We start from the raw sequence: 19,513 nt of genomic DNA on the forward strand, positions 1-19,513 counted from the left end.
CCATAACAACTCAGTGACTTGCCCAAAGTTATACAGTTATTTCACGGAAGAGGCAAAATTCAAACCCAAGGCTCAATGACTCCAGACATAAAACCTTTAATTTGAATCATGTTTACTCCTTCTCACAGAGTGACTCTGAAATCCTACTGTTGAAGTCTATTGTCACATAGAATAGGGAAATTCTGCAGGTTGTGCCCCTTCTTAAAGATTTCTAATGTACGTTAGCCTAATAATGGCTCCAGGCTTATTAACGACATTTCTATATAAATGTATTTATATTTGCTTAACTCTGTATTTCTTAAATTTATTTTCCCATGGACGCTTCCTCTTTTTTTTCACATAACAACTATTAACAATGTGCGAAACACACTTTGAGAAATAAACTGTTGGGCTGACTCATTTACATTCTAGTGTTGAGGATTGTCAGAATTTGAAATCAACTGAGAAAATATTTCAGGACAAAAAAGATAGAGAGGAGGGTGGGGGAGTTGAAGAAGAAGAAAAAGAGGAGGAAGAGAAAGAAAAGAAGAGAAAAGAAAGGAAAGAGAAAGAAAATAGTATATCCTGAATAAACTAAACACAGGAAGAGGAAAGAAAGACACATTATGGCCAAAAACATTCTTTTGGCAAATCATTTGTGGGTTTGAGAGCACCTTAAGATAAATTGACTTTTTAATATGCTAGTATTTTGAAGCAATGAAAAAAAGGTTTTCGCAAGCAGCTAAAACATCTTTCAGTATGTTTTGAGTTCCTGATGGAAGGCCAACAAAATTCAAAAGACACTATCTTTCCCCTCCTGGTATTATAGTAAATTAGGTAATAAAAGACAAGGATACAGATAATATCAATAGCATGGAGTACATGACAAGTGCCCTGGGAAATGTATAAGACACATGCCACAGTAGTTTACAAGAGACTTAATTTGGACACATGACTGTGGAGGATTCTGATTCTTACAAACTGCTGCTTAGAGTTAGACTTCCAGGGGTCAAACCTGGGGGTCCATCACTTAGCTCTGTGTCCTTAAGCAACTTTCTTAACACATCGGTGCCTCAGTTTTCTTATCTATAAAACAATGATAATAAGATAACCTACCTCATGGTGTTGTTGTGGATACTGAAGTGCTTAAAACATTCCTGGCACACGGTATGCTTTATAAGTGTCAGTTACTATTATGTTTTAAATTACTTTTTTGAAATGAATTAGCTAAAAAAAAAGAGAGAAATCCCTGGGAATGCCTTGGAAGACCAAGATACATAAAGCTAGATGTCCCATTTTGTCCTAAGTAGGTGGGATTCAGGGTTTGAATAGCTGGAGAGATGCATGTCATTCTAGAACTAGGACTTGGCAACTCATAGAAGGTAACTAGCATGAGCAAGTATCCCAAGGATTGTAGTTAGAGCTATGAGCAGGTTGGCCTGGAATTGAAATAGAGGACAATAGCCCATAGGAAACATCATGCTAACAAGAGCCCAAGCAAGCTATTGGAATCACCCACCCTGGACTGTAAGTCCAGTCGCTTTCCACTGATCCCAGCTAATAGCACTTGTGTATGGAGAATGTAGAAGAAAAAGGCCACTGTCGGAAGACATAAACTTGGAAGAGAACCATCCTCTAAGGATAGGAAGATTGGTAATGATTTCATCTCAAAAACCAAGAAATATGTTCAGTCAAACTGAAACTCTGTTTGTATCTTTTGTTGGCAGAGGGTGACTTATTATTTATCTCACAGATGTGTTTGGAAATTGCCGACCAATTAAAATGTATGAAGTTAGCAAAATTGGTTACTCATTTCCCCCAAAATGTATACTGAATGTGCTGAAATTGAGCTTGCTTTCAAAAGTTCAGTGAAGTATACAGATTCCAGTTACTGGTAATGACTTAAAATAAGGCAACAAAAATGCCATAGCTGAGTGTGGTTTTTACCCTTTACTTTTCGTTCTTGATGTGGTCACTGAAAACTGTAATTGAAATGACGGGTTGAGTTATGACTGCCCAAATCTGTCTTTGTTAACGTGGAAGTAAGAGAAGGTGTGGAGGTAGAGGTTGCGGGTGGGGGAGAGGGGTGCTGGGGGAAGGAACAGGCTGCTATGGATGAGGGAGAAAATTCACGTTTTTCTGGATTCCTCATCGTAATTAGTAGTGGCTAAATCCCTAGGGTTTCTTGACAATCTGTTTCATAAAGACTGAGATTAGAGTCTCTCATGTATCAGCTAGTTCACACTGAAATCGCATTCCATTTTAAAATATCTCCACTTGAGCAATGTTACCAAACCTTGCAACATAAAATTTACAGTAATTGTAAGAGAAATTTGACTGTTTCTCTATCCACATGGGTCCATATATCTGAAGAACAAATTAAAGGGAAATTCATCCCAGGAGATTTTAAAATAAATTACCAGAGAAAACCGGAACAGAAGGCTGAAAGAAAGACAATAGAAAACTCCCGAAAATGATGCATAAAGAAGGCTACTCTAAAAAAATATGTAACTAGCACACAAAAAACAACACCTCTAAGTGTCAATTCCTTTAAGTCAGTGATTCTCGACTGACTGTCACAATTGGAAGGGGCAGGTATTACTGGCATCTGGTGGGTAGAGGTCGGAAATGCTAACAAGCATCATTCTGCAATGCGTAGGCCAGCCTCCCACAAGAAGGAATTATTCGATTATCCACCCCAAAATGTCAAGCATGCCAAGATGAAGAATTCCTGCTTTCTATGATGCAGAATTTCTCCAAATCCAATGTTTTCTAGCTGGAGTAAATGATTGCTGGTATATTGCCCAGGTCTTTCAGACTTTTTTTTTTTTCTCTTTTTGACAGTATTGGGTAACATAATATTATACAGAAATTAAATAATATATGAATGTACTATGTAGTGGACATAACCACCACCCAGGTCAAGAAACAGAACATTGCTGACAGCCCAGAACCTTGTCCTCCACCCCCATGCTCATTGCTAGTGAGGGCCTTTTCTCTCCCTCCATTCTCCTGATTTGGTTCCTAGGTCTTCTTTGTAAATTACTACTCAAATATTGACTCTTCAACATTTATTTTACCTGTAAATTACTACTCAAATATTGACTCTTCAACATTTATTTTACCTGTTTTTGAACTTTACGCAATGGACATATACTATGTCTTCTATCGTGTATGTTTTCCTTCACTCATCATTTTGGTGAGTTCTATCTCTGCTCTTACATGTAACAGTAATACACCCATTTTAATTTCTGTGTTACATTCCATTCTATGATCACAGTTCATCCATATTATTGTAATAGACATTGGGATTGTTTTCATTTGGGGACTATTACAAATGATGTTGCTGTGAACACTCCTGTATGCATCCTCTGATGCTCCCATGCACACTGTTCTGTTGGGTTTATACTTGGGAGTGGAATTCCTGGGTCTCAGAGTATAAGGATCGTCTACATTAGTAGATAATGTCAAATTCTTTTCATGAGTGGTCGTAAAAAGTTACGCTTCCACATACTGTACTTGAGAGTACCAATTATTACACATTTTCTCCAACACTTGATATTGTCAGTCTTTAATCTTCAACATTCTGACAATATGTCATAGTTTCATATTATGGTTTTAGTTTGCATTTCTCTGATTATTAAGAAGGTTTAGTATCTTTTCATATGTTTATTGGATATATATATGTATACATATATATGTGTATATGTGTATATATGTGTATATGTGTATACACACACACACACACACACACACACACTTTTTTGTGAAGTGTCTCTTCAGATTCCTTGCTCGTTTTTCCATAGGGATGTATTTTTCTGTATAGTTCTTTATATAATCTTGACATAAGCCTTCTATAGCTAATTAAGCTAAATATATTTTCTCCCCATCAGTGGCTTGCTTTCCATTCTTATGATCGAGTCTTTAATGAACAGAAGTTTTTAATTATAATATAGTCAGTCAAATGTATACATCTTTTTATACCCTGTTTAAACATTTTCTCCTACCTCGCAATCATGAAGACAAGCATTTTTCTATGTTACAAAATTTTTATTATTTTACCTTTCATTTTAGGCCTATATTCCACTTTGGGCTGATTGAGATATATGGTGTGAGATAGAAGTTTGTTTATCTGTCTGTCTATCTATCTATCTATCTATCTATCTATCTATCTATCTATCTATCTATCTATCATCTATCTACCTATCATCTATCTCTATCTATCAGTGCATACTCTCAGCAATATTCATTGAAATAACTGTGTTTTCCTCACTGTATGACATGGTTGTCATAAATCAAATGTTCATACATACATAGATCTGCTCTTTTGGCCTTCAATTTAATTCAGTGGTGTGTTGATTTTTGAGTTAATCTCACATTAACTCACAATGATTACAGCTTTATAATAATCTTAATATCTATAGAGTAAATCCTGACACTTTCTTCTTAGAGAATGTCTCAGCTCTCCTTAGCCTTTTTATTTTAATGTGAATCTTAAAATCAGTTTTTCAATTTCTATACACCACACATACATGCACACATTTTAGAATTAATATTCCATTACACCAAATTTATAACTTTTTCATATTGAGTTTTTCAGCCCATAACAAAATATATCTCTCCATTTAGGAAGGTTTTCTTTAATTTACCTCATTCATGTTTTATAGTTTTTTTATATAGGTCTAAGATAACACAACGGGTAGAATTGTCAACTCAGATATATGTGCAATAGCAAACATCAATAATAATTCAATAGCAAACATTACTAATAATTTAAAGAATACAGAGTAAAGAATATAAGACTAAGGCAAGGTGTCTTTCCTTTGGAAAAGCCCCGAACCAGTAACACAGCTCTCTAAAGATTCTTTCTCTTCTGTGGTAGGGTGTATCCTGGTTTAGATTTAACATATAATGTGCAAGCAACGTGTGTGGACTATTGCTCACACAAAAGGAACCGTTTTGCTTGGAGATCATCCCCATTTACACTCAACAAATTACACAGCTTATGTGACATTCTCCAGCCCGTCATGCCCTCAAAAAGCCATATGTTCCAGGTTATCTTTATAAGAGGTAGGTAATGCTAAAAACATTTTATTAGAAAAAAGACTCTCATTTATCTTTCTGTTGCTATATACCAGTAGCATGCTTACCAGGAAGTAGGGTTACTAGCATGTTTACCAGGGGATTGACCTGGCCATTCCTTTTTTATGGGCATCTCTAGAAAAGAGGGAATTGTTTACAGGCTTGCTATTACCATTCTCCTTTAAAATATCTTTGTTAGGTATACTTCTAACTATATGTTATTGGTGCTATTTTAAATAATATATATCTTTTAACTATCACTTCTAACTACTCATTGTTGGTATGTAGAAATATAATTTTTTAATATTAATTTTGTTTTCAGTAATCCTAAAAACTCATTAATTCTAATAATTTTTCTGTTGATTATATTTTCTAGTACCTGATCATATCATTTACCACAATGAAAGCTTTTTTTTCTTCCTTTCTTTCTTCAATTCTTATATGTTTTTGTTTATTTATTTTTCCATCTCATTTCACTGGCTGGGGTGTCCAGTGTAATGTTGAATAGAAGTGGTGATAGCAGGCATCACTGCTCCCTTCCTGATTGCAAAGGAAAATATGTCAATGTCTTACCACTAAGTCTGATATTCACTATAGTTTTTTTATAGACAATGTACATCAGATTAAGGAAGATCCCTTCAATTCTCAATTTTAAAATAAAAGGAGGTTAGTTTCATCAAATAATTTTTTGGGGAAGTACTCATTGAGATGATCACATATTTGTCCTTTATTTTATTTATGTGATATCCTATTGATAGATTTTTGTTAAATATTAAAACAAATTTGCATTTCTGGAATAAATTCAACTTGACTATGATATTAGATATTAATACATCACAAAATTCAATTTGCTAATATTTTGAAAGCATTTTTGCATGTGTATTCATGAGTGAGATTATTATTTCTTCCTCAAATTTTGAATAATGGGCTGATGAAACCACCTGGGTTTCACAGACTCTTTAATCCAAACTTCCTAATATCAAGTTCCTAATATCACAGGGCTAACCCAGTGATATACATATATGAAACAGCAGGAAATAGAGTATAAAAAAAGTCAAAAATGGTAATCATTACATAATTGGAAAACATTTCAATGCATTGAGGAACACATAAACTTAAAAATAGACACACACACACACACACACACACACGAATGAACAAGCCAACGACATTTGCTAGTAGCCACCATTTCCTGAGTCCCAACTTTAAGGTTTCAGCATACAGTGAATGCTCTAAAATATTGAGCCTGCAACAACCTCTTACTACCTATAGCTTTAATCATAAATTACTTGTTTTACCTCACTCTACATAGCACATTTCATCCTGCTCCTAAACCTAAATATTTCAGAATATTATTCTGAATGGTCCCTGTGAGACTGAAATTGATGTGGATAGGATCTTCTAAGACTATTACTTTTTATACCCCTCTGAGAGGATAGAAGCAAATCTAAACAGATAAGAACTATTGGCTTTCACTTTTAATTCATGAAACCTTTTTGGACACAAGCTCCATGATCTCTTCTATCCATGCTATCTATACTAACCATAGTAATGTCCGTAGTATTGCGAGTTGCCTACAGCAAACAGCAAGTAAATGGTGGGTACGGCTAAACCCAAATCATCTGACCCAGCCAACAGGTTTTCCAATAGAATTCTATTACTTCACTGACATTCTTGACATTATACATTCAGAGATCATCAACTGTCTAAATAGGAAGTTATTCCTGACGTGAAGTTCAAGAGAAGTATGCACAGTGAGGAATGAGGAGAGAGGAATTCCTACATTTATGCATAAGGATTATACTTTACATCTTCTATGGAACAAAGAAAGAATCTAGGAGCAAAGAGAATTTTTTTCTTCCAAACTGAGGAATGCACTTTCCCATTTGCCCCAGAGAGAAAAGGGTTTATCATTCCCTCACTAGCAGCAATATTATAGAACCCAAATGAAGACAATCACGTCTCAGAATTGACAATAATCCTTTTTCATTTTGATGAGCATCTGGTCTTTAGCTGCAAAATTCTGTCCTTTACCCTTCTATTAAATAATTAAAAAAATAAAATCACATTATACTAATATATGGAATTGTTTGACTCTCCATGTTAAGTTTGCTTCTGCAGGTTTCTAACAATCGCGTCGATGATTGGAATGGAAGTAAGGTACAGAGACAGCCTATACGTGTGCTGATGAACCTCTGATAAATGGTGGAAAAAATCAAAATTTAATCACCAAGTATCTATAATGAGGGTTTTAAACAGCCTATTCATGAATTGGAATCTTTCTTCACCAGACTGTCTTACCAAATTCTGCAGCAGGCTATGAAGAGACTATATTTATGGCTCATTAATAAAGATAGCTTTCTAAAAAGCATGTCTTTTACATAATCATAAAGATGAGGGAATTTTTAAAGGAATTATATCATTGAAAAATGATTGATGTGTCTGATCAGCAATGATTCTATTCTTAATTCAACTGAGATTTTATATTTGAATAATTCTTGCAAGTGTATTTTCTGTCCAAATACATTTTTGATTGGTAGTAAATGTTACTAGTTATTTAGTTTTCAGCCTACAGTCTGATCTGATATGATCCTCTGTCTTTTATATGGCCTTGATTGGCATTCTAAAAGTTCATGTTTGGAGACTGAAAGAGAAATTGTCTGACATACCACCTGAGGGGATAATGTGAAGAAACTGCAGTGGATGAAACAGTCACTCTGGCAATTATGAGATGTGAGAACAATACGCAGCTCTGTATTTGAGAGCGGTGAGAGAAATTTCTTTTCTATTTCTACATGATTTATCAAAAACTGATCCAAGAACCTCTTGAAAATTTCTGTTTACCAGTTTATGAAATAATACCATTAAAAAAACCTTAATTAATATTTCCAAAGCTGTATGTGTTTCTGAAGAATATTCCTAAGCTCAAACAAATTTGCTCATTAATCTTGATATTTGACCATCAGGCTGCCAGGCTATTAATGATCATCTATAACATCTTCACAGTCCCCGTTAATACTGCTACTGTTGCTACCACCTACATAACCATTATCAGCTGCCACTATTGAGGCCCTGTCACGTACAATGAAACAATGTGCTTTGCATGCATTATCTCATTTCATCCTCATAATACAGGGAGTAAGTAGTCTACCGATCTTTTATATGTGAGAAATCAGATTTAGATAGTTAAGTGACCTGAGTGAGATAACCCAGGTAAAAAGTTGGCAGTGCCTGGGATTGATTCAAGGCATTCTGATTTCAAAACCCAAGGTTTTTAACCACTAAGATAGTCTGTTTTTAATCTGCTATAGAGTTGAAAACCAGGTGGTCAATCTCACTAGAACTGCGTCTAATGGGAAAATATGTAAGTACTGCATTTGGTTTAAGAAATTCTCTTGAAAGCTATGTATCTGAACTTTAGACTAGCAGGTTCCAGTCAATGTTGTGGAAAGCAGAATTATTAGGTCTATGAAACTACATGAAAATAGCTTAAAATAGACATTACTACTCTTCAGATGTGTGTATTTAAAGCCAGAAGTTGATTTAAATGCACTAATAAATACACAGATTCTGGAGCTAGATTTCTTGGGTTCATATCCAGTTGGCTGACTTTGGTTTAATTATGTCTCAGTTTTCCATATTTAGAATGAGTTTAATAATAGTAAGTACCTACCTCATAAGACTTATGTGAGGATAAAATGAATTTAATTTATATAACACTTAAAATACTTCTCAATTCCCCTAGTAAGCACGATGCGTTTCCTTGGGTGAAAAATACATAAACTAATTTTAAGAGATCTGCAGCTATTTTTTGGATTAACATGAAAACATTGAAGACCACTGCTCTAGAACAATACATTGAGACATCTTATTTGGTTGTTTCAGAGACCCTCTGTGCATTTTTATAAGTTATTATTTGTGTTCTGGATAATTCAGAATGCTGGAAAAATATCCTATAGTAGGATGCTTCTCTGAAGCGTGTTAGAAATTTATATGCATATAATTTGCACTTAGGTGCTGAATCAAAGTCAATAAAAATGACACTATCTCAGAGATTAACGTTTAATATAAAGGCAACATGACAGTCATAATCTTAATACAATGGAAAAAGGAAAATATAAGAAAATACATTTTTGTCTTTTTTTACTGTTTCATTTTTATGTTTGGCGAAGTAGACTATTATCGTCATTTTTTTGTTTCATTAACGCAGTTTGTCTAATGTAATTCTTTCCCTGCCCATACGTACATACAAGTAAATAAGTTTCTCATCAAGTGAATTTTGAGCTCTGACTTTAGATTACTTATTATTTTTCTTCTTAAGTTAAAACTGGTCTATACTCTGAATGCTATTTGATAAGCCCCTGTATTTACTTGTGTTTAAAGGTTCTACTATAGTCTATTTAAAGTCATTTCTTGGCAGCCTTAGATAATTGCAGATGAAAAGGCTGAAAGTGTAATTTTTTTTCCGTCCAGGAAAGTGAGGAAGGGTACTGCCAAAGCTAAGTAGAAGGATTGCAATGAGGAAATAATTAAAGGCAGGAAAAACAATTTGGATATATCACAGTATATATACACACACACACACCCCTCAACCCAAATTTGGAGATGAAAAAAACTTAAGGCAGTAGGTAGCTCAGACATTAGCATCTCAAAGCCTGAGAACTGAGGCGCCATTTTGTACAATAGTTACTTAAGGAAACTGAGTGTCCTACGGGATTTGAACAATGAGCAGGAAGTCTGAGGTGATACAAAAATAAAAAAAATACTAAACATTTCCTACTTACATTTTCTCTTACATAGAAGAAAATACATTCATTTTTGATGTGAGAATGGAAAACAAAAAATGTACATCTGACATACACTCTAAAAATATGTCAAGTCAGTCTGTTGTGTATGTGGCACCAAAGGGGACAATACCAGCACTTCCTTTGTCTCTCTGGCTGTTCTTTACAATGTTTCATGTTCCTGGGGTGCCATTCTCAGTGTCCAAAGGACATTTACTTTTTCACATTCTAAATTCTGTATTCCCCTTTATCTGTGGTTTCACTTTCTGTAGTTTGTTATCCATGGCTAACCTCAGTTCAAAAATATTATATAGAACATTCCAGAAATGAACAATTCATAAGTTTTAAACCACAGGCCATTCTGAATAGTATGACGAAATCTTGTGTAATCTTGCTCCGTCCAGCTTGAGACATGAGTCATTCCTTTGTCCAGTATATCCATGCTACATATGCTCCCTGCCCATTACTCACTTAGTAGCCACCTCAGTTACAAGATCAGTTATGAGAGAGAGAGGGGAGCGAGAAAGAGAGAGACAGACAGACAGACAGACAGACAGAAACAGAGAGAGAGAGAGAGAAACAGAAACAGAGACAGAGAGACAGAGACAGAGACAGAGAGACAGAGGCTACATTCATATAACTTTAATTACAGCATGTAGTTATAGTTGTTTTATTTATTATTAGTTATTGTTGTTAATCTCTTCTTGTACCTAATTTATAAATTAAACTGTGTCATAGATATGTATGTATAGGAAAAAAAACATAGTATACATAGGGTTTGGTACTATCTACTGAGAGTCTTGGAACATATCCCCTGCAGATAAGGGAGGACTACTATACCACGGGACAAAAAAGAAGGTTAACAGCTTCTAAACAATTTCTCTACTACATGAGCAAAAGTTCTCTCTCTCTCTCTTTTTTTTTTTTTTTTAAGAGCAATGGTTCTCAAAATTGAATGTGCATTAATTGCCTCAAGGTCTTTTTAAAATAAAGCTACTGAGCCTCATCCTTAATGTTTCTGATTCGGTAGGTCTCATGTGGGGCCTAAGAATTTGCAATTTTAACAGGTTCCCAGATGATTCTGATGCTGCTGGTTGTGGGATTGCACTTTGAGAAACACTAGTGTAGAGATTCATGCTAAGGGCCAGGGGTTTCCAAACTTTTCTGTATGTTGGAATTATCTAGAGAACTTTAAAATTACTGGTGTCTGGCACCACCCCCAGAAATTCTGATTTCATTGGTATGGGGTATAACCTGATCACTGGGATTTTACAGTGCTCCCCATATGATTCTGATGTGTAGCAAAGTTTGGGTACTGGTACATTAGGCTATTCCTCTTCTTGGAACAACATCTAGCAAAATTCCAGTCAAAAACTTTAATGCCCTTGTTCCTTGTCCTTTTGTTTTCACTCATATTTAGCTGGCAAAAATCTCAAGTTTGGATCAATCCATTAGCTACATTTTTCATCTTTATCCATGTTGCTGTGCACTTCTGGGGAAAATAATGCAATCATATATATATATAGGGATGCAACAGAGCACTAAAAATTCACTTTTATAGATCAGCAGGGCCCTCAAATGTTTTTAATTGTTATTATACAAGACCTGATTCAGTTCACTTATTGTCACATGCACGTTCTCTCTCACATATGGGCTCTTTTTCTTGCTCTTTCATTTTGCATTATGTGTGTGTGTGTGTGTGTGTGTGTGTAAATCTATATATTAAGCACTCCCAACAGCTTAAAATCCATCTCAGTGGTACTCAACTGGGAGCAATTTTGCTCCAGGGGGGACATTGGGCAATGTCTGGAGATAATTTGGTTGTCACAATTGGTTGCAAAGGGCTGCCTTACTGGCATTTCGTGAGTAGAGGCCAGGGATGCAGCTAAACATCATACAATGCACAGGACAGGCCCCTCAACAAGGATTATTCAGCCCAAAATATCAATAGTGCTATAGTTGAAAAACACTACTACCTCCAGACCACTTTTCCCAACTCTCAGCGGACAATCATTGCTTGAACTTTACGAAGAAGAGAAAACTTACTGCTCCTCAAACCTTCACACTCACATAATTAAACATTTGGTTTAGTTTGGTTTAATTTCTGTTTGGTTTAGTTTCTGTAGACAAGCAAATCCTCTATAGCTAACAATCACACAGGCACTCCTCCTCCAATTCTTGATCTATCTGATCATTTCTGGAAGCTAAAAAGTCTTTAAATGAGTACTCATTTATTCATTCACTTATTAGCATATTTACTTGGGAAATATTTATTATCTACCATGTGTCAGGTATGTGCAAAATGCTAGGAATATAATGCTGAGCAAACCAGACATAGTCTCTATCTTAATTGATCTTAATGTCCAGTAGAAAAGACACACATTAATTAAATAATTTCCCAAACAAATATTAATTACAAAATGTAATCAATGCTAAGTAAGCTTTTTATTTGTGAATTTGACCTAGTATAAGGGATCAGTGTTGGCTTCTGGTTAAGTTTGGTTAGCTGAGCAGCAGGGATGGGAATGGGAGAAGGATGGACTGCTGGCAGAAGGAGCAGCATGCACTGAGGTCCTCAGGCCTGCTGTCTGAAGCATGTCTCATCGGGGGAGGTTTGAAAGAAGGTTAATGCTGCTGGAGAACAGATAAGAGTGAAAGAACGCACAGATGAAATGGGAGATCAAGAAAAGACCAATTATTTAATTCTTTCATTCATTCAACAAATAAATATTGAGTACTTCCTGTGAATCAGGCCTTGCTTTAGACACAGGAGATTTAGCAGTTAAGTATATTATTGTGGGTGATATAGAGAGTAAACAAAATAAATAAGAAAAATATGTTGTATGTTAGTAATCTCTGCTGAAGAGACAAACAGAATGGAGAAGTGGACAAAGGAATATGGTGAGAGTGGTAAGTTTCTGTTTTTACATAACATGGTGACATTTGGGTAAACCTGAGGAGAATGAAGGAGCAGGCAATGCATGGGGAAACACCTTTCCTGGCAGAGGGACCAGCAAAAGCAAAAGCCTTGAGGTGATACTTGCCTATTCCATTTGAGGAAGAGCAGTGAAGCCTGTGCTTCTGAGGCAGAAAGAGCAAAGCAGAGAACAGAAAGAGGAAAGGGCCAAAAGAAGGACAGAGGGAATTAAAAACATAACCAACTTTATGCTGTCGAAAAAAAACTCACCTCAAATAAAATGATACAGGCAGGTGTCTAGAAAAAGGATGAGAAGATATATATCATGAAAACATAAATCAAGGGAAAGCAGGAATGATTACAGTAATATAAAATAGACTTTGGAGCAAAGGAAACTGCTAGAGACAAAGAGGAACATTATATAATGATAAAAGGGCAAATCTACCAGGAAAAAATCGGAATCCTAAATGTGTATACATCAAAAAACAAAGCTGTAAAATATATGAAGCAAAAAGTAGTTGAACTAAAAGGAGAATAGACATGTCCACCATTGTAGGTAGAGACTTTGGCACACTCTCTCAACAACTGATAAAACAGCTAAATAGAACATTAGCAGGTGTATAAAAGAACTCAGAATTATCAACTAAGATCTTATTGACAGTTACAGTACACTCCATGTAACAGCAGCAGGATGCACATTCTTTTCAAGTGCTCACAAAATATAAATCCAGATAAATCATGTCCTGTGTCATCAAACAAACCTCAATACATTTAGAATAATTGAAATCATATGGAGTGTGTTTCTATACCACAATGAAATTAAACTATACATCAATATAAGAAAGATCAAAGGAATATTTCCAATTACCTGGAAACTAAAAATATATACTGATCAATAGGTCAAAGAAAAAGTCTCAAGAGAAATTTAAAAAAATACATGGAATTGAATGAACTTGAAATATAGGACATCCCAATTTGTGAGAAACAGCTAAAATGCTGCAGCAAGGGAAATTTATAATGTGTGTGTGTGTGTGTGTAATGTGTGTGTGTGTGTGTATAAACACATTAGAAAATAGGAGAAGTTTAAAATTAATAATATAAACTCCCATGTCAAGAATCAGAAATAAGTGCAAAATAAGCCCCAAATCAGCAGAAGGAAATAACAAAGAGCAGAAATCAATGAAGGAAAAAACAGAACAGTAGAGAAAATCAATGAAACAGACTTGGTTCTTTAAAAAGATCAGAAAAGTCAACAAACTTCTAGCAAAATCAACAAAGAAAAAAAGAGAAAACAAAATTTACCAATATCAGGAATGAAACAGGGACTATCACTACTGACCTTGAAGATATCAAAAGAATAATAACGGAAAACTACGAACAACTCTACATGCATAAATTTGACAATTTAGAGGCAATGGACTCATTCCTCAAAAATACCAACTAGCATAATTCACTTAGTGAGAAATAGAGAATTTAAGTAGTCCTATAACTATTAAGGAAATTGAATTCATAATTTTATAACTCCAACAAAAGAAATTTCTAGGCACAAATGGTTTCAGTGGCAAGTTCTCCCAAACATCAATTCTACACAAGCACTTACAGAGAACAGAAAAGGAAGGAGTACTTCCCAATTCATTTTATGAAGCTAGTATTACTCTGATACAAAACCTAGATAAAGATATATCCCTTTTCTTCTCCCCAAAATAAAATATGAATGAAAGAAAACCACAGACCCATCTCCTACTCACATACCGATATTGAAATCTTTAATGAAACATTAACAAACAGAATACAGCAACATATAAAAAGAATTATACACCCTTATCAAGTGAGGTTTATTCAAGGGATGCAAGGTTGTTTCAATATTTGAAAATCAACCAATGTAATCTACCATGTTTACAAGCTAAAGAAGAAAAATCACATGATCATGTCAATCAATGTCGAAAAAGCATTTGACAAAATTCAACACCTCCATTCATGATAAAAACTCTCAGGAATTTAGGAATAGAGGGAAACAACTAGAAAAAGAGCAAATATAAAAATCTTACAGGTAACATTATACTTAATGTAGCAATTGCTTTTCCTCCTAAGATCAGGGACAAAGCAAGGATGTAGCTTTCATCATTCTTATTTAACATAATACTGGAAATTCTAGCTAGTGCAATAGTGCAATTAAAGAACATTTCTTACAACTGCATGTGAATCTACAATTATCTCAAAAGTAAAAAGTTTAATGTAAAAAGTATTTATCCTCAGCTTAACATATGGATATGTTGGCACAGCTTCTATTTGGTGCAATCATTAGTTAGTAAGTGTCCTGCTACACCCCCTCTGCTCTTCTACCTTATCTTCCTTCCAGCAAAAATGAACAAGAATTGTCACTCAAAAGGCTAACCTTATAACCAGCTCTTTTTTCTGCCCAATTAGATATGCTTGCAGTGTAGGCCGAAGGGCAGAGAGCTCTCGAAATTAACTTAAGTCTCACCCTCCCTTTTGCTTGATCTGTCTAGATAAGAGATGTATTGCCTAAGTTCCCCTCTGAAAATCTCACTCTCTGTGACTGCCTATAACCCATAGCAACTCCCATGGTCTGTAACTGCCTGAGGACAAATTAACCAATTGGCTCATGCCAGCTGTAACTGGGAGGATAAGCCCTATAAAAGCAAGGTTGCCTCTGAGCTCGGGGCCCAGATCTTCAGAGCACTAGCTCTTCTGGGACCGCTGGAATAATAAACCTGAGTTCTCCAACTCTCTGAGTGGTGCTTGGTTTCTCACTGGTCTGCTTTTTCTGCAACAATAATAGAGGCTTTATTTTGAGATGTTGCTTCTCCACGGTGGTTCATCCTCAACCATCTATTGCCTTAAACTTAACAGGCCACATCAGCCATTGTGAGATGAAAGTTTGCAATGCAGCATTATGGTTAGAGATGGCCTTAACTTTACTAAAAATGGAGGACAAAATTGAAGCAATTACTCATTTTATTTAGGGATTTTAACCTCATTTTTCTTGACTTTTATTTTCAATATTATATTGTGAGAAAATTGTCAGATACTCTGAAAGAATGATAAAAAACAATAATATAATATTTAAACAAAATAATTTACTCTTTGGAGCTAGAATATAGTTTGTGTTTTTAAAGAAAATATGTAGAGTGGTTGTTTTATGAATAGCTGTATTTTTGGAAAGACTGAGGGCTGTATGGATGATGGTGCTAGAACAGTGTTTTTAAGTTATTCTGGGTCTTTAGAAGCCAATGATCGATCCTTATTATACACGTTTTAAAATGTTTTTCCAGGCCAGTCATCTTTGCCATCATTTTAATCATCAAATACTTATGGAGAGTTTTACAGTCTGTGTGGCTTTCACAGCAGTGCCAGAAATCTCTAAAAGACTAAACAACCCTATTCACACCAGGACTTGTTAAGCAAATTTCATTTATTCATGACGTACCTATTCAACCTATTAAAAGGACATAATCAAAAAGAGAAGATAATGTTAAAAGTGCCAGCTAGCCAGCCCTACTACAAAGAGTTTATGAGAAAGATGTATAACCAAGAGATTTTTTTCATATGTTGCATACAATAAAGAAGTATTTTTAAGGTTATAATTCTTAACATGGTGAGTAAATTAAAATGAATGAAAAGTAAATTAATTTCTAGAGGTAATAAAAGCAACATCTTACTAATAGTAAATGGAAACATATGATACACATTTTATATAACTGTAGTACAAAACGACATGGTTAAAGATCCAAAGAACACCAAATGTGGCCATAATTCTGCTCTGCTTTATGAAAGAAAGTTGACCTTCAGACTTGTAAAATTGGAAAAAATAAAAAACACCATAAAGAATAGGGAACAAGTAATAGGAATAAAAGTATTTTTCTTGAGTTTCTTTAGTTTGCAAAATGTACTTTATCATTTCTCACCTGGGTATTAAATCTTATGTCAAGCTGAAGAGCTGTTAGTGAAAAGAAAGCAAAGAAATGGCTTCTCAAAGAGCAAGTTTATTGCGTACATCTGAACACTTATCTTGTAGGTGCCAAATTACAACGACTACAGCATATAAAAGTAAAACTCTTCACAAAACATGAACTTTTCTCAACCCTCAGAATTGTAGGGAAATTTATGTGTTTTCACGTTGAATACTGAAAAATAAATTCTCATTCCCTCATATTCTCTCCCTCTCCCTCTCCGTCTCCCTCTCCTCATCCCTCTCACACACACACCACTGGGTATAATTCAATCTCTTTTTAGTTACCATTGCATCCTATAGGCTAATGTTTCCTACTTGCTTATGATCCAGAACAGAGGTATAATGATCACTTTACACTTTACATTTACAGAGCATTTCATATATTTTAACAGCTTTATAAATGTATTTTATTTATTGCTTGTAGCACACGTCTTATATATGGCTGAAAACGCTGACCTGGTTCAAAGACATCAGCAAAAGAGAAGTGAAGTGAATTGTCCTTCCTACAAAGTGTAGGGTCTTCTGAAAGAGCCTATAAGTGAAAGGAAAAACTATAGTTTAAGACATCATCTCTACAGAGATGACTCTAAGGTTCTTTCCTAAATTTCCCTCCTGAGCTCCAGAAGAGGCCTACCTTCAGAAACGCATGCCAGGTAGCTTCATGTGCATATTTCATTTGCACTTAACCCATGTACCTAAACCTCAGTATCTCTTGTCTTTGGTTTCCCACATTGTGTTAATTTGTGGCACCTTTCTCTCTACAACCCAGATAGGAAACTCAAACCCTTTTTTTTGACTCTGTGTGTTTTCTTTTACATTTTATCCAGCCAGTCGTCTAATCCTATATTCTTTCTCTACAAAACATCTTGACTTCCTTTCTTCATTGTCATCCCCCTGCTACCTCCTATCATCCAGACCATCATTGCTTGTCATGTAGATTGTGGTAATCAGTCTTCTTCTCTGCTATTTCAGGACATCCACATGGTATTGATCACTCTCCTCATCAACGACTGCAGCATATCTCCATTAACGACTGAATCAAGCACAATCCTCATTCTCATGTTCAACACCCTGGATAATCTTTTCTTCAGACTGACCTATGTGCACCCTAGCCTTCTACAATCTTGACTTATCTGAAAACACAATCTCGACTTATTTGAAAACACACCCAAGCGTTTTTGCTGGCTCCCGCTCTATTTGTGGATTAACATACCAAACCCCATTGCCCATTTTCTTCTGTTGAAATCCTTCCCAGTTTCAAATACCACACCTCCATGAAACCTCTTCCTACCCTCCTCTTACCTCCCGCCATACTGTCATTTTTTCTCTAATTGTACCTCCTCTATTATTATAATTATTTGTGCATCTTTTCCTTTCTCCTAGATCCTAGGCTTCTTGAAAGCAGAAACTTTAATTTTAATCATCTTATTTTCTCAAACATCCAGGTCTAAGATTCAATATAGTGGAGAGTGTGTATGTATTTAACTGAAGTAAATTGAATCAAAGTGGAGATGGAGTTGAGAATTTTTAAATTTTATCTAATGGAGTCACCTTTCTCTTATCCAGCTTTCAAAAACTGCTTCAAAAATGCTGCCTAACTGGTACAAAAACACATCTTTTAGTCTCCCGGAAAGATTATTAAATTTGAGTATATGTATTTAAAGTTGATTAAAGCTGGGATTATCAGTAATGTCAACGAAGGATAGGAAAACATTGCAAATCCAGTGCTAGTTTGTATCATCAACAAATACTCATTTGTTACCAGTATTAATCCAAACAGACTATCCAGTGTAAACTAATAATTGGTTGGGACTACAGCTACAAATAGAAATAAAAATTAAAGTTATTGTCAAGTTATTTTCTGTTACTGTGCTACAATTTTGGTTTTTACCTATGGTAATAATTTCTATCCTTAATGCTAGAGGACAATTTTATAATTGTTTACCTATCATTTATTTATTCATTCTTCCTCTTATTTAACAAATATTTGTTGGGCAACTAGACATAGAAGGTTCAAAAATTATCCCCATTTTTGCTCTTAAATTGGAAAGATAGACTTGAAGCTCATTGTAATAACTGTATCTATGGATGTAGAGGTGTTCTAAGGATTGTAGTTTATGAGGGAAGGAGAATGTAGGTTTCCCTAGGAAAGACAGAAAACCTTTCAGAAATGCTGAAACATTTGCACAGAGAATTGGAGAATTTCTAGTTTGTCTCCCCAAAAAAGGGAGGTAACAGTATTCTAAAGGAAAAGGAGATGCATGTGAAAAGTTCTGGGGTGGCGAGACACCATGTCAGACTGGGAGGCTGAGTCTGCACAATTGGGACCAGAGGAAGGGCAGAAGTTGTGTCTGTAGGCTGACTAAGCCACCTCAGGGAAAGCTTGGTAAGACTTTTAGACTGTATGCAGGCCTCAAGACATGAGATATGGAAAGAACCCAAGTAAAGGGATGCTTCAGATTTTATTGTAGAAATATAATTCTATAATATTTGGATAACAAGGCAGACAGTGGTGAATGAATGAGCCCACTTCTTAGCAGTAAATCAATGAAAAGTTCATTCCCACTACTGGTGGGTCAGTAGCATCAACAGGCATTTCTTTACTTAGGCTATAAAAAGGATTTCCATCCAGACCAAAGCTTTAAGGCAGAAGAGAGTAAATTATATCAAAGTGACATTCAATCATTTTTTAAAGTATGAAAAGATTCAAAGACTGATCCTGCCTGGGCCATGTAGAATTCATCCCAGATGAGTAAATGCCTGTCTGTATCCCAA

At 35.2% G+C, this 19,513-nt stretch overlaps 1 long non-coding RNA gene across 1 annotated transcript in view; it reads left to right on the plus strand.

The window, feature by feature from the left end:
* Positions 1–4,924: 4,924 nt before the first annotated feature.
* LOC120599663 (uncharacterized) overlaps positions 4,925–19,513 on the plus strand; it is a 28,968-nt gene continuing 14,379 nt past the window's right edge. The window contains exons 1-2 of the long non-coding RNA XR_005651964.1: positions 4,925–5,049; positions 7,692–7,828. This is a non-coding gene — a long non-coding RNA (uncharacterized LOC120599663). The remainder of the gene's footprint in view (positions 5,050–7,691; positions 7,829–19,513) is intronic.

Source organism: Pteropus medius, unplaced genomic scaffold, assembly GCF_902729225.1.
Source record: "Pteropus medius unplaced genomic scaffold, Ma_sr-lr_union100, whole genome shotgun sequence".
NCBI lineage: Eukaryota > Metazoa > Chordata > Mammalia > Chiroptera > Pteropodidae > Pteropus > Pteropus medius.